The 14,843-nt window shown below is 40.9% G+C and overlaps 1 non-coding gene across 1 annotated transcript; it reads right to left on the bottom strand.

The window, feature by feature from the left end:
* Positions 1–299: 299 nt before the first annotated feature.
* Positions 300–406, bottom strand: LOC123612949 (U6 spliceosomal RNA). The gene has a single exon (XR_006720253.1). It is a non-coding gene; the product is annotated as a U6 spliceosomal RNA (small nuclear RNA).
* Between the last annotated feature and the right edge of the window lie 14,437 nt (positions 407–14,843).

Raw genomic sequence — 14,843 nt, 5'->3', positions numbered from 1 at the left:
CAATCCTGCCATCTAATAAATAGCTTTTTTAAAAAAGAAATTTTTTTTTAATTGAAGTGTAGTCAATTACCAAAGTTGTGTTAGTTTCTGGTGTAGAGCACAGTGATTCAGTTATACATATGTATGTATGTATGTATGTATGTATGTATGTATGTATGTATGCATGTATATTCCTTTTCCTATTATTTTTCATTATAGGCTGTTATAAGATATTGACTATAGTTCCCTGCACTTGTTGTTTATTTTATACACAGTAGTTAGTATCTGCAAATCCTGAATTCCCATTTTATCCCTCCCCCCAAAATATGGAACTCCTCACGAGTTTGGGTGTCATCCTCACACAGGGGCATGCTAATCTTCTTTGTATCATTCCAATTAACAAATAGCTTTTGGTCCTCTCTCAAAGACCACACCTCTTGCCTACCATCTCAAAGACTTGGGTGTTCTGCTCTGGAGTTTAGACCTTACATTCTAGTCAATGGGAACAAGCAAAGGGCTTCAGGTAGAGGAGGTTCAGTGTGCATTCTGGAGATTCCTCTACTATCCAAGCTAGGGAAACCTGTCAGAGGGTTCTGCCAGGGGTCAGGAGAGAGATCAGGTGTCAGCAAGACGATGGAGAAGAAAGAATCCATCTCAGAGACATGTGGGATGCAGAATTGACAAGAGTCTGGAAGAAGGGTGAGAGAAAGGAAGGTGTGAACATCTTTTAGCTACTCTAGTAACACTGAGACTATAGGTGTCATTATGTCCATTTTGCAGATGACAAAACTGAGCTTAATGAGGTTAAATTAACTTATATGAGTTTACACAGCTAACAGGATGGAAATCATCCCATTACTGCACTCAGGCATGTGAGATAGTGAGAAACGCATTTAAGGGATTATGGGAAACAACCTTTAAAAAAATAAGAAACTTGCTTTGGGAAGAGTATCCTTGAGTCTTTGAAGAGCAGTGTTTGAGCACTTACCACCAGAGACCTCAGTGGAATGAGCAGATTTTTAGTGGGTTTGCCCAGTTCTCATTCTCCTCACTCATCCTCTTTTGCTTTGTCCTTCCTCTTGCATCTGGGAAAGACAGATTTGTATAATAACATGAGAGCATTTGAGAGCATTTCAGCAAAGCCTGCTGCCAGCTGCCTTTTCTGACACAGACACATCCCCCAACATCATTTTATCCCTTTTGGGTAAGTGGCCTCCTCCCCATTTCCCAACTGCTTCGGAGATAAAAGAAGGCAGTGAGAGATTTATCCTTTTCCCCATAATATTGTGGCTATAATTTAAAGCTGCCATAACTCATGTATAGAACTGTGACCATAATACCATGGAAAAAGCCATCATTCAAACCCCAAAGGAAGAAATGTAGAGTCCTGTTTCTTTCAGCTGTAAATTGCCTCAAAACCCACAGACAGCTGCGGGTATAACCAGACAATGGAAACTAAGGTTTGGACAGTTATCCATGACGAATTGTTTTTTTTTTTTTTTTCCCCTCACTTTTTCCACATCTTCACTAGAATTAAAATAGTTTTCTGTTATTGGAAGGTGACCAGGACTAGATCCATACTGGGCTAGTACATGACTCTCCAAGTTTGGGGGATGCCCTAAAAGATTCTTAGAACTGGATTAAATGTGCAGGTAACGAAGCCTGGTCAAGCTGAGTTGGGGTAGTTAGACTAGTTATATGAGGATACCGGCCATGAGTCTTCTGGGGACCATGGTGTCTATTTTTCTTTTGTTTCTAGGGTGGGATGTTCCAGACCAGTAATTTCTCCTACCCTGTTGTGATCCATGCTTTCCAGCAGTGGTTAAGCATAACAGCCTATGCTATGGTTAAAACTCACTACTCTAATAGATAAACAACAAGGCCCTACTGTATAGCACAGGGAACCATGTTTAATATCTTACAATTACCTATAATGAAAAACAATATATATATGTATGCCTGAATCACTATGCTGCATTCCAGAAAGCAACACAACATTGTAAATCAACTATTTGTCAATAAAAAACAAAAACTCACTGCCCTAATCATTCTCTAGTGAGCTCACGTAGGAGAGCATGAATCCCCTAACGTCTGCTCCCCACATGTCCTACCACAGCAGCTCTGTCCAATATGCATACTTATACGTGGGTACGAGCACAGCTTATGCATCTGGAACATTCTAGATACTTTGTGCTCACTATATTATCTCATTTAATCCTCACCATGACCCTAAGTTAGAGATTATCATTCCCACTTTGTAGCTGAGGAAATTAAGTCATCAAGTGACTCAGAGATTAAGCAGAAGAAAACTTCTAACCGAGGTCAATGGAACTCATCAAGCCAATGCTCTTTCCACACCTGGTTCACAGTTCTTTTAGAAGCTAAGATGTCTATGTCCTCCATTAGAAAAAGGAGGACAAAATTCTCATAGATGCTACTGAATGTATGAACCTCTAAATCAAATAGTACCTAAATATTTCTGAGATGTCATTTACTTTTAGAAGTTAATACTTTCCTATTCTTAGGCTTATGCCTTTAGGCTTGTGAGTTCAGGTCCTAGGGTTGAATGGCTTGAAGTCAGTCCCAACTGTCACTTCTTACCAGTGTGACTTTGGGTAATAAAGTCAATAACCTCTCTTTGCCTCAGTTTTCTCATCTTAGAATGAAGACTCTAAGTAGTATATACTTTATAGGGTGGGGTTTTTTTTAAATTTTGGGGGGAAGGGAGGAGGTAGTTAGGTTTATTTATTTAATTTTTCATGGAGGTTCTGGGGATTGAACCCAGGACCTTGCACATGCTAAGCATGTACTCTACCACTGAGCTACCCTCCTCCCAGGTGTTTTAATTTTTAAAGAGGATAAATTAATGTAAAATGTCCGATACAGGAGTGGCAAGTGGGTTGTGTGGCTGACTTACACTGGTGGCCCCAAATGAACCATGCCTCTCAGTACTAGGCCCTTGTGTAATGTCCTCCCACACTGACTCTGGACTTGGCTGGATAACTTACAAAGTGGTATGGAAGCAGAGTCTTGATAAGGGCTTGCACATAGAGGTTTGTCCTCTTTGGACACTTGCTCTTGGAACCCTGAGCCAAGAAAAAAGTTAGGCTATCCTTTTGGAGAGGCCCCCCTGGAGAGAGAGATAAATGCCCACTCAAACCCTACCTGTTCTGTTCCAGCCATTCCAGCCCAGGCCCCAGACAGCCATCTTGGACATTCCAGCCTCAGAAGACCTCATGTGGAGCAGAAGGGCCACCCAGCTGAACCCAATCAACCCATAGGCTCCTAAGAAATGATAAAACATTCATTTTGTAGTGGTTTGTCACACAGCAATAGGTAACTGAGGTAAAGTGCATTCAGTAAATGTCAGCAATTTTTAAGTTGCCATCATTATGCTTTGACTTTATTTCCTCCAAAATCATAAACATTAAGAGAGGGAAAACTGTGTTCCTCAATACATCAGTCACTCAATAAAAACGTGCTGTGTTCCTCCTATGGGCAGATCAACAATGACTTGACTCCCATTAAAAAAAAGAAATGGTATTTCCCCCTTCAAGTGTTCCTTCACAGGAATTTTTAACTCTTAGACTTGCAAAGTAGACAAATTTAAATTTCTCATCTTGTTGGAATTATTATTTATTGAGTAACTATAATGTTTATCCATTTTTTTAAACCTTTTAAAAATGCATGAGGGAATGAGTGCAGAACCCAACCTTATTTTTCAAATGCTCCCTGCCTCCTCTTGACAGGAAGTTGAAAAATACTCAACACTACATCAGAACTGAAGATGCTCAAGGATAAAAGGCCTTTGAAAGGTCAGCCAGTCGGCTCCAGTCTAGGCAGGCTTTCATCTCAGCTTCCCAGGTTGCTGCCAAGGCTCCTGTTTTAAAGATCTGCAAACAGCAATCCCTGGGTAGCTGCACAAAGCCTCTTCCGCACAGCATTGGTGTCTCTATGGGAAACCATGGGGCGGCGTTACCTTTGTGTCCCCCTCAAGCTCCTATATTGTGGGCTGCTATAATTTAGGGTCATGTTTGTAGCCCTGAAGTGGCATGTGGTTGAAAAGCATCCACTCCTTGCTGGTCTTACACTTAGCTTCTACTGGGCATACAAACAAGATGAGTTAAAACTGTGCGGTAGAGAGAGCTTGCCTTTCCTCCCACAGTTAGACCAGGCCTGCAGGCCTTCATCTCCTCAAAGACTGGTCTGACTTTAGGTGTTTACAGGACATATGATTCCAGCCTTACATTTGCATCTTAAGATCGATCAATCAATCTATCTATCTCTCCCAACTATAGAATCAAAGGCCTACCTAGTTAACCTAGTTTTGAAGTCAGAGAAATATAATATAATTTTGAAATCAAGAGAGATAGGAAATGGAGTCTATTCCGACTCCCAGGTTTATCTGCGGTAGTCATTTTCAGACATGACTGGGGTTGGGCGTGGGGGTTCGGAGCAGGACCAGGGAAAACATTTTGCCTGGAGACAAACATTCACAAAGGACCTCAAATTTAGATTTTTGACATTATTTCTAAAGGAGGTTTTATATATATATACTCATAGTCATAGACACAGATGCTTCTCATTCATCTCTAAGCTTGTCCCATGACTGGACCATACTATCTTCTGGATGCTGCGAAGTAATTAAAGGAAAACAAACTCTTGTAATTACTTGAGAATAGCACAGTTATGCACTATTATGGTTTTTGAGTTAAAACTATAACTTATTAATGTAAACTTTAAAATATACCACAATTTTGTGATCCTGTTTTGACAATTCTTGACAACAGCAATAGTGAAGACTTGTGGAGTCCTTATCATATGCTAGGCACTTCACAGATGTCACAACCACCTGGTGAAGGAGGAACTATCACCATCCCATTTTACAGCTGAGGAAACTGAGGCACAGGCTTGCTAAGAAGTCTGCCCAGTGTTCACGGGTGACGGAGCACAGGGCTGGATTTGAGGCCAAGCAGTGTGGCTCCAGAGCTAAAGGGTTCAAGCCCCAGATCTATTGTCAGTTTCGCAAGTCTCCCCCTGTGGGGAGGACCCCATGTATCTCCACGAGGTACTGGGAGGAGAAGGTGGGGAGGACAGGCAGGGGAACCAGGCCAGGAAGGGTGGTGGGTCGGGGTGGGCTGTGCAGGTGCTGAAGCACGAATTGCCGCGCTGGCTGGAGCCGAGGGGCTGAGGCTGCCTTTGCCGAATGCACCAGGCACAGGCCTGTCAACCCGGCGGCTTCCAGGCCTCAGCCCTTCACTCTGTTCCTGCTCCCTCCTTCTCCCTCTCCTCCTGGCTTTGTCCATCTCTTTGCCTCAAGACTGCCGCACGTGGTCCCGATTCCTTTCTCCCGGAGGTTCTTTCTCTGCCCAGCCTGCGCCCCACCCTCAGCTCCCATCTCGGGCCTCAGGCTCCCGTGTGGAGGCCCTGCCACGGTACCTGGACAGCCGTGGAAGACCCGGGGCCCAGAATTTCTACTACCGTAAGCTCTGGGTTGACCCTTCTAGGCCCAAGGTCCAGGGAGTGGAGGCATGTGGAGAGGAGGGGAACCTGTAAGTAAGAACAGGGCAGACGGCCTGGGAAGGCCCGCTGTCACAGGAGAGTGCGGGGAGAGGGGTATTTACACCACGTGGGAATCTGCTGACACTGCCACGCACTTATGTGCGCATGCGCAGTCACGTGGAGCCCGTGTCCCTCACCGCAGTGCCAGCGAGCCTGGCCACCCAGACAGGCTTGCTCACGGCCGTCTGAATCACGGAGCTCCACGGGCACAGGGGACGCAAGCTTTGTAATGGCCTGCAAAATGTTTGCGGCCTGGAAAAAAGAAAACTGATTACAGCAACTGAAAAACGAGTCATAAAATAAAAATACATGCCTAATTAAATGCCTACAAACCGTAACAGCCCATCGTTACATTGGCCACAAATCGACTAACATGTAAGTAGTATGTAATATGGAATGTGGGTGGATTTCCATCTGATTTAATGTGTTTGCAATGTTCTTAAACCAACACGGAGGCAAAGGAGCTTGCTCCGTCTGAGGCAGCTGGCAGTGAGGGCAGGATTACAAGTGCTAGAGGATTTGCACAGAGAGGAACGGTCACGGGTGGGCACCACAGACAGAACCTAAAAGGGGACAGAGTGAGGCAAAGGCGGTCCTATCAAAGATGCCCACACGTTCCCCAAAGTGACATGGCTTTGAACTGTAAATACAGTACTGCACAAGCCGCACTTAGTTGAATCCGCTGATGCGGAGGAACCTTGCATGCAAAGGGCTGACTATAAATTATTTGCGAATTTTCCACCAAGCAGAGATTTCCTTACCAATCTTAAGTAAAATTCTGAAAATTGCAGTTTGGGTGCAACTGAATTTTTTGCAGAAGTCAGCAAGGCGATTAGGTGGGGGACTGAGGAGGGAGGTTTGCCTCTTTCTCAGCATCTCTAAAACTGAATCTACGAAAACTCCTTGTACAGTTGACAGCACCCAGGTTGGGGGCACCCACCCTCCAGTGGCAGAAAATTTGCATATAATTGACAGCTAACCCTTTGTATGCAAGGTTCTTCTGTATCCAGGGTTCTGCATCCATGGATTCAGTCAACCATGGATTGTGTAGTAGTGTATTTGCTACTGAAAATAATCCATGTATAAGAGGACATGCAAAGTTCAAATCCACGTTGTTCAAGGGTGCCCTGTACCTACACCAGCGTGTCTGACACCTCGTAGTTCCAGGGCCACTATCTGTCCCAAGAGCGTCCCACCAAGTCTCCTGATTCCGTTCAATTTTCTCTCCACAAAACAGAAACAGTGGTCTTTAAAAACCATAAAGCAGATCCCTTCAGACCCCCCACTAAGAATAAACTCTGATTTCCCCTTGCTTTTCATGAAGCCCTTTGTGATCTGGCTCCCACAGCCGCTCATCTTCATCACCAGCCTCCTCTCCCAGCGCAACTGACTCCAGCCACACAGCCTCCATGTCCAACTCAGCCTGACCTCAAAGCCTTGGCCCTAGTGGTTACCTTTGGCCACAGTCTCTGCCCAAGTCTGCAGGCCCCCAAACTGGCCATTCAGGTCCTGGCCAGAGGTGCCCATTGAGGGAGGACTTCCCTGACCCCAGCCTCTGCATCACATGGCCTCACACCACCCTGTTTCATCTTCTTCATCAAACTTTTCACTCCCTGAAACTACTTTTCATGCACATTATTCTTTTACTTTGTTTGCTTGTTTGCCTGCCTCCTATTTACCAGGATGAAAGTCTCTCCAGGACGGGACTTGCCCATTGTGGCTGTGTTGCTCTGGTCTATAATGATGGCTGGGATGCAGTAGGTTGTCAGGAAATGCCAGTGGAAAGAATGAGTAAAAAAATGAATAAATGGGCCTGAACTGACATGGCTCACAGGAATGTGGAAACCACGTGAATTCTTTGAGATTCTTGGATTGGGGGTAAACTAATTTCAACTAACCCTCCAAGGGGTCTTCAACTAACATCTGGTTTATGTATATTTTTAATTATACCTTACTTCATTGCAAAAGAATGTGTGGGCATTTTCAAAGATACATGGAGTGCTGTAAAAAGTTTTTAAAAATAGTAAATATGGAGAGGAAACAAGCATTGAAAAAATAAGATAAAATGATGGCAAGATTAGCGATTAGAATACACATCACAAAGTTCTTTCTTCCTTGCCAGAAGTGGACTGAAAGTTGACTTTGAGCTTTTATTGGCTAGAGACAGCTTACCTACACTAGAGTCCTTAAAGAAGAGAAGAGAAAAATTGTAAAACTTTACTTATTGAATTTTTTTACTTGTTAGCCACGAGTCATAACAACTCGGCTAACGTTAAATGTGTTTCCAATTAATTTTACTAACTTTAGTTAGAGCGTAAAATGATTTGTTGTTAATCAATATTTATTGAACACCTGCACTCACAGGGCTCATACATTCCAACGAACTCACGTGCCTTCCTCATATGCTTCCCTAATGACCTGGCAGGATTCTGACTTCTCAAAACATTTATGGCAGCAGCGCCTGAAGGAAGGAAGATTTGCTGACAAGCCCCCTAGGTGACGTAGCTCTGACATGGCTTACTTCTAACCAGTAGAAAATTCTTACCTGAGTTTAATTTATAGGCTCCTTAATAATACTGAGGTTCATTTTCTTCCTGCCTTCTTGGCCCACTTTTCCAGGATAAAGCCCCTCTGTTGGTTTCTTTATTCTAAAATTTACAGATTTTCTAAAATTATGCTCATCTCTGTTTCTCTCTCTGGTAGCTTTCTATGTTCCCCTCTCCCTTTCTCCCTCTCTTCTGCTACACACAGTTTTTGTTTGTTTGTTTGTTTTTTGTTTTTTGCTTTTTCAATTGGCACTTTTTTCTTTTTCAGTTTTATTAGGTAGAATTATTACAGTTTGACTGCACATATACATTATATTGCATGTAATTACACGTGTACAATACACTGTACAATTTTAGTTTATGTGTATGTACTGATCATTGTTTCTAAGAACAGATTAGAGCTTTAGCTTTTTAAATTTATAGTTACCAAAGGAATAAAACCAACCACAAAATAAGAATCAACAGAATGCGGTAATCCAATTATAAAGGACAGTCAAATGCGCTTACATATCTTCAAGAAATCAATCATCTAAGTTAATGAATAAACAGTAATTCACTTGGCGACACACACATTTCTGAAGAGCAATGCAACATAGTGTTAAAAGCACAGGCCATGGACTATTGGCCAAGTTGTTTAGTATTTTTGTGCCTCAGCTGCCCATTTGCAAAAAATTGGGAATGATACATTTATCTACCTCCCAGGGTAGGTGTGAGGATTAAATGTGTTTATGTACGTAAAGTGCTTCGAACAAGAGCCTGGCACATAGCAAGCACTATGTGAACTTTATGGTTAGAACTAGATGCTATTCCCCTTTAAAGTGCCCCTCTCCCTTCCCTGTATTTCTCAGCAGAAACTCCTTTATTCCTGTTGTCTTATATCTCTGAGTCTCTGAACATTACTAGAATTCCCTTCCCCTCTTCATTGCTTGGAGAACTCCTATTCATCCTTCAAAACTAATCTTAGATGTTTCCTTCTGCAGAAAATCTTTCTTAATGGCCACACCCAGCCCCTCCCCTGGGCTCCTCCAGCAGCCTGTGTGCACCTCTCTATCACAGCATTTAGAACACTGCGAGATATTATCTGTTTGCTTGTCCGTCTCCACAAAGGACTGTTGAGACAAAGGCTGGAACTTGACCCTTTGTGTCTTCAGTGTCTAGCATATTGCTTGCTATCTAGTGGCTGCCCAGTTCAAGCTCATTTGAACCAAAATGAGTACAGAACTTATCCGACAGGCAAAAATCAACCAACAAAATGACTGCATCATACTAAGCATCCCAGTATCAGGCTTGCTTTTCTGGCTGGGACTAAAAGAAACTATGTGTTCTTATTCCTTATCATTTAAATAAAGATTTAACTCATCATAATAGGAGACAAAGTCCTATTTTCCTTACAAAATGCATTTCGGGAAAGTGGCGTAAGTGTCGGACAGTACCCTTCAGTGGGCCCTAGATTCAAACCCCACTTCTGCCCCTCCAAGTTGTGAAATTTGAGGCAAAGTAATTCACCTTCCTGGACTTTGGTGTTTGCATCTGTAAAACGGGCATTGTGATGCTCGCCTTGTCTCCCTCTCACATATCTTGTGACCATCAGTCGTGCCGGTAGACGTGAATGTGCTTTTAGAATAGCATATCGTCCCTCTGCAGATGTGAGATAATATGTTATTTGGGGAGAAACCTTGGTGTCCATATTTAGGCACCTGTCTAACTAAGCGGTGGGAGACTATTCTGGCTGAAAGGTTAGTTGGAGATAATATTCCTTTTGAATCAAAGTTCAACTGTGAAGCAATTTGCACATTTATATTTTCAGTTACGCCACTACATTAGATGTTAAGTGATGTTCCAATAAAGTTGACATAAATGGCGCTGCTGTGGAGGCAGGGTGTTAGCCCATCCCATACCCTTAGTGGCTCTGCAGGGCATGTTGAGTGTTCCTAGGGCAGAGATGACTATATAATTTTACTAAAGTCAGGTGGGGGCAAGGCTGGACAATCCGGGCAAAGGCCAGTTTGCACACTCCAAACACATGGCTGCGTGAATTATGACTATTTTTACATAGCCACTGAATCATGAAAACTTACACATAACGATTTGTTGGCTAGAAGATGTCTACATGCCAGTCCTTTAATTTTTCTTTGCTGCTTTCTAATTTTACTGTGATGATAACAGACGAAACCGCAGCACTTCCATCAGAAACCAGAGCATGTCCGTGAATAACTAACAGACTGCATACAGTTTTCCCAGTGAATTTTCAAAGCCAAACGTGGGTTGGCTTTTGTATATAAATTGCCAGTGCGCCTTTTCCATTCTGGTGGGAGCTCTCTCAAGGGAACATTACAGCTGTGATGAATAACAGTCCCTCTAAAGAAGCTGGCGTGAGGCACGCATCTCATCCCACTGAGTGGAACACCGTGCCTGTCACCAAATGTGCCAGGTCTCCCACCATTAAATAAATATATACATATGTCACTTGGCTTTGTTTCCAAGTCCTGAGCTCTATAGAAACCAAGCACTTTATTACTATTAATAATGCTACAGTTATAATAGAAGCAAAACCAAAGAATGGTGCTTTGTCCTTAGATGGTGCCTTGATTAAATTTCCCATCATTCATTCCTTATTATTACTCTTAACATCCTTTAACTCCTCATTTACCACTACAATAAATGATGGTATTCTTTCTAATATAAATTAGCTCTATGCAGCCAATATTTTAATTAATGAATCTATGAACATACTAACATTTACCTCACGGGATAAAAATAAACATTTATTATGTGACAGGTATTTTTCGCATTATCTCTATCCCCATTTTACAGATGAGGAAACTGAGGTTTAGGAAGGTTAAATGACTTCTCTACATGACATAGCTAGAATTTGAACCCAGACCACTATGTTCTAGTACTTCTCTATATAAGTAAAGTATAAAAGCTCTGTTTGATTTTTTTCCCAAGAATCATAACCTTTCCCATGTATAGAGAAGTTTTTTAGAGACAACGCTCATCACTGATCTCTCAGTAATTATTGTCATGATGCTTTATTATTTTTTTGAAATGCCATTAAAAATATCTCCAGGTATCAGAATCAAACAAGAGAGTATGGAGGCAAATATCCAGTTTTCTGTTTCTTTGAAAAATTGTATTAGATGCAAATTTTTATTTCAAGATAATATGACCTAGCCTTTGGATTATTTCTATAAACTGTAATGTCTTTCTGACTCCTCTCTCTTCACCCCACTGGTAACCTTAAGAAGCTTACAGAAATTGCCATTTAATGGCCCAGCTCCCAACCTCACACCCACCCCATCTCCTCACCTCCAGCTACAGTCTACCTATTTCCTGTGGAACCAGATCCAAAAGTCCTCATGCCAAAGCCCTCATCAGTGTGGCTTTGTCTTACTTATTCAGTCTTATTTCCCACAACTCATCAACATTTATCCTTACACTCAACTCAGAGCAACTCCTCTGTCTTTGAGACACACAGTGCTTCTTCCTGACTCCGCACCTTTGATTATGCGGCCCCCACACTGTGGAGTGCTCACCCCCAACATGGGAAGAAGCTTTAAGACCCATTTCTTCCTTGATGCCAACTCCTCCAGCCCACATTGCTTCCCCCTATCTTCTTCCTATTCCACATATAGTTATTAACAGTTGAGCAATCAGTGATCCCTTAATTGCTAACAGGTGAAGTTTGGGGCCACCAAATATATTGTCAGCTCCTTGGGGGACAGTTCTTACCTTATGCTTTCTCTTGATTCTCTAGAATATTCAGCACAATGCTGAGGAAACATTGGGTGCTCCATATATACTCAAGTAATGAAGATTGGAATTAGTCAACTTAGATCGAAAAATCTTGGGTTTCTAATTTGTAATACATTTATTAACTTTATAATCTCGTTTAAGTAATGTTTAAAGCAATCTGAATGTACAAAAGTAAGTGTTGAGTTATGTAAGGAATGATACATACATACAATGGAATATTATGCAGCCATCTAAAATACTTCTTGAAGAAATATGATGTTAAGTTGTTTTGCAGTGTGTTGGTAAGTTAAAAAATGTTGTTAAAAAATGCATGGAATAATCCTAATTTGAGAATGAAAACCCCACCATCAACAGGATATTAAAAAGCATGAACCATAAAGGAGAAGACTGATAAATGGGACTTTACAAAGACCTTCTATTTATGAAAAGACACCTTTAACAGAGTATATAGGCAAGCCTGACAGAACACTCAATCCAGAATATATAAAGAATTCCTACAAAAAGCAAGACAACACCATTTAAAAGATGGGCAAAAGGCTTGAACAGGCAAGAAGAAGATATCCAAATACCCATTAAAAAAAAATGAAAAGGTACCTAACATCATTAGTCGTCAGTGAAATGCAAATAAAAATTACCGCAATGAGATACCAGTACACACACACTAGATGGCTAAAATAAAAAAAAATAAAAAAAAAAAGGAGAAGAACTGATAATATCAAGTATTTGCAAAGATATGGAGCAACTGAAACTGCTAACCAGTACTATATTGGAACCATCATTCCATTCCATCGTAAATTCCTTTTTATTTACTTATTTATTTGTCTGGAGAACTTTCAGAGATCTGTGACCTGCTCCAATCTGGCCACAGATGTTGGCCTTGGACTTCCCCTCCCCCTCTTTCTGGGACTTCCCATCACCATTCCCTCACGATGGATTCCTTGTTTCTTTGATTCAATGGCTTCTTATTTCTTAGCTCATCTCCTATTTTTGCTGGTATATATGTCCTTCAATACTTTCCCAAGAAAGGGTCGATAAGAGTTAAATTTTTGAATCCTCTTAGAATTTTGATGGTATCTCTCCATTGCCTTCTAGTATCTAGCATTGCTCTTGATAAAGCTGAAGTCATTTTGATTCTTGGTCCATTAAATGTAAACTTGAAAGAAATAACCAGCAGAAGCTTTAAGATCTTTTCTTATCCCTGGGTGTTCTAGAATTTTCAGATGATTTGTCTTAGTTCCTCCCATCCCTTACCAACCCCACCATGATGAACTTCCTGAGGACCAGCTCTTTCCATCTAAAACTCACATCCTTCAATTCTGAAATATTTTTGTATAATTTCCCTCTTCTCTATATATATACATATTTTGTTTTCTGTTTCTGAATTAGATGTGGCTATTAGACCTCCTAAGTCATCTCTTATTTTTTCTCTTTTATTGCTTATTTGTTTGCTTCTTTTCGTTCTACTTGGAGTTGACTGCCTTGCCTTTACCATCTCACTCTTTACTGAAAACTTCCTGTTTGGCTATTACAGTTTTAATCTCGGTGAGCTCCTCCTTGTTATTTCATTATATCCTTTTTCCCGGGTTTGATTTTTTTTTTAATGAATACAATAGCTTCTTTTCTCCTGGGGGAAATGAATTGTAATTGTTTCAATATTTTCTTCTGCTTTCTTTATTATCTCTCACTGGTCTACATTCCTTTAGCCTGTATATTTGTTTTGGGGTCACTTTCTTTCATATTGGAGAATTTTCTCAATGTCGTTGATCCTTGGCCTCTGTTCATATTTCAGAGGGAGGAATTAAGATGTGTGAAAGCTCTGGGTGTGTGAGCAGTGTGTGGCACCTAGTGGGCTTCTCTGTAGAAGAAAATTGGCAAACTAATAAAAACAATGTCCTGAAATGATTTCCAAGGAAAAATGCAACTCATTCAATATCAAAGATTCATCAACAACGAACATTTTGCTCATGAAAAAAATAAGTGGGTAGGCACAGAAGGAAATTATTTAATTCTAGAGAACTGTACACTGCAGAGAAAAAGTTGACATAATAAATCCTGAGTGAAACAGCTCCACAGTTTATAACAAAGTACATGAGCTCTCTTGGCTCTGAACAGATAAACAGAACTCCTTTTAAAGCAATTGTTAACAAAATGAATTTGACAGAACATTTTAAAACTTATTGGTGCCTGATGGAAAATTTTGAAAAACATAATTTAGAGAGAGTTCTATGAATATAGTGTACACTTCCTCACAGTTTCCTTTTTTTCCTTTGTTTTAGCTAACTTACAAAAGTGTTCATTTAAAAGCACTTTGGCTCCTTAAGAGTTCTGTGGGTTATTGAGTTTTTTTTTTTCAACCTCATGGTTTCATTTTACCAGTAATTAAAACTGCAGTAAACCAAGAAGAGAATGAGAAAAATATTCCTCAAGGCTGTTTTCCCTGTCTTGTTAGCAGAAAGTATTCCAAATGGAATATTCTTAAAAGTTTTCCAGGAGATATGGAATTCACTGAGATAAATGCCATCAAAGCCTCATTAATTCACTTTCACATATTTGCCATTAAGTAATTTTGTCATAATGACCTCATTAATTCATCATTCTTATTTTTCCCCCTTTCCCTATTCTTTTATCATTACTTATTGGCGACCCCAATATGCAAAAGTACCTTTGGTCTTTGTTGTTTGCTAGCTCTTCTGTCTGATTTATATGAGGGAAGGAAGCAGAATGTCACACATGGTGAGTGCAAGGCTTCACACAGGTGCCTGGAGGGCGGCTCATTGATTAATGAGAGTCTCATTTTGAAGGGAATTACTCAGCTGGCTTTTTACAGCTTGACTCTCTGTCCAATGAGGTAATGGTAGAAAGTTTTCGCTTGCCTAAGAGACGATTCCTTGCATATTCTAGCAGCAAGGAGCTGAGGGTTGCAATTTCCCTTGTAAGATACAATGTGAAATATTAAAATGGAGAAAGCACAGCCAGCAGACAAATTGAAGTGGCAGGGGA

This window comes from Camelus bactrianus, chromosome 1 (assembly GCF_048773025.1).
Source record: "Camelus bactrianus isolate YW-2024 breed Bactrian camel chromosome 1, ASM4877302v1, whole genome shotgun sequence".
NCBI classification, from domain to species: domain Eukaryota; kingdom Metazoa; phylum Chordata; class Mammalia; order Artiodactyla; family Camelidae; genus Camelus; species Camelus bactrianus.
This window is presented reverse-complemented; position numbering and strand designations above follow the sequence as displayed.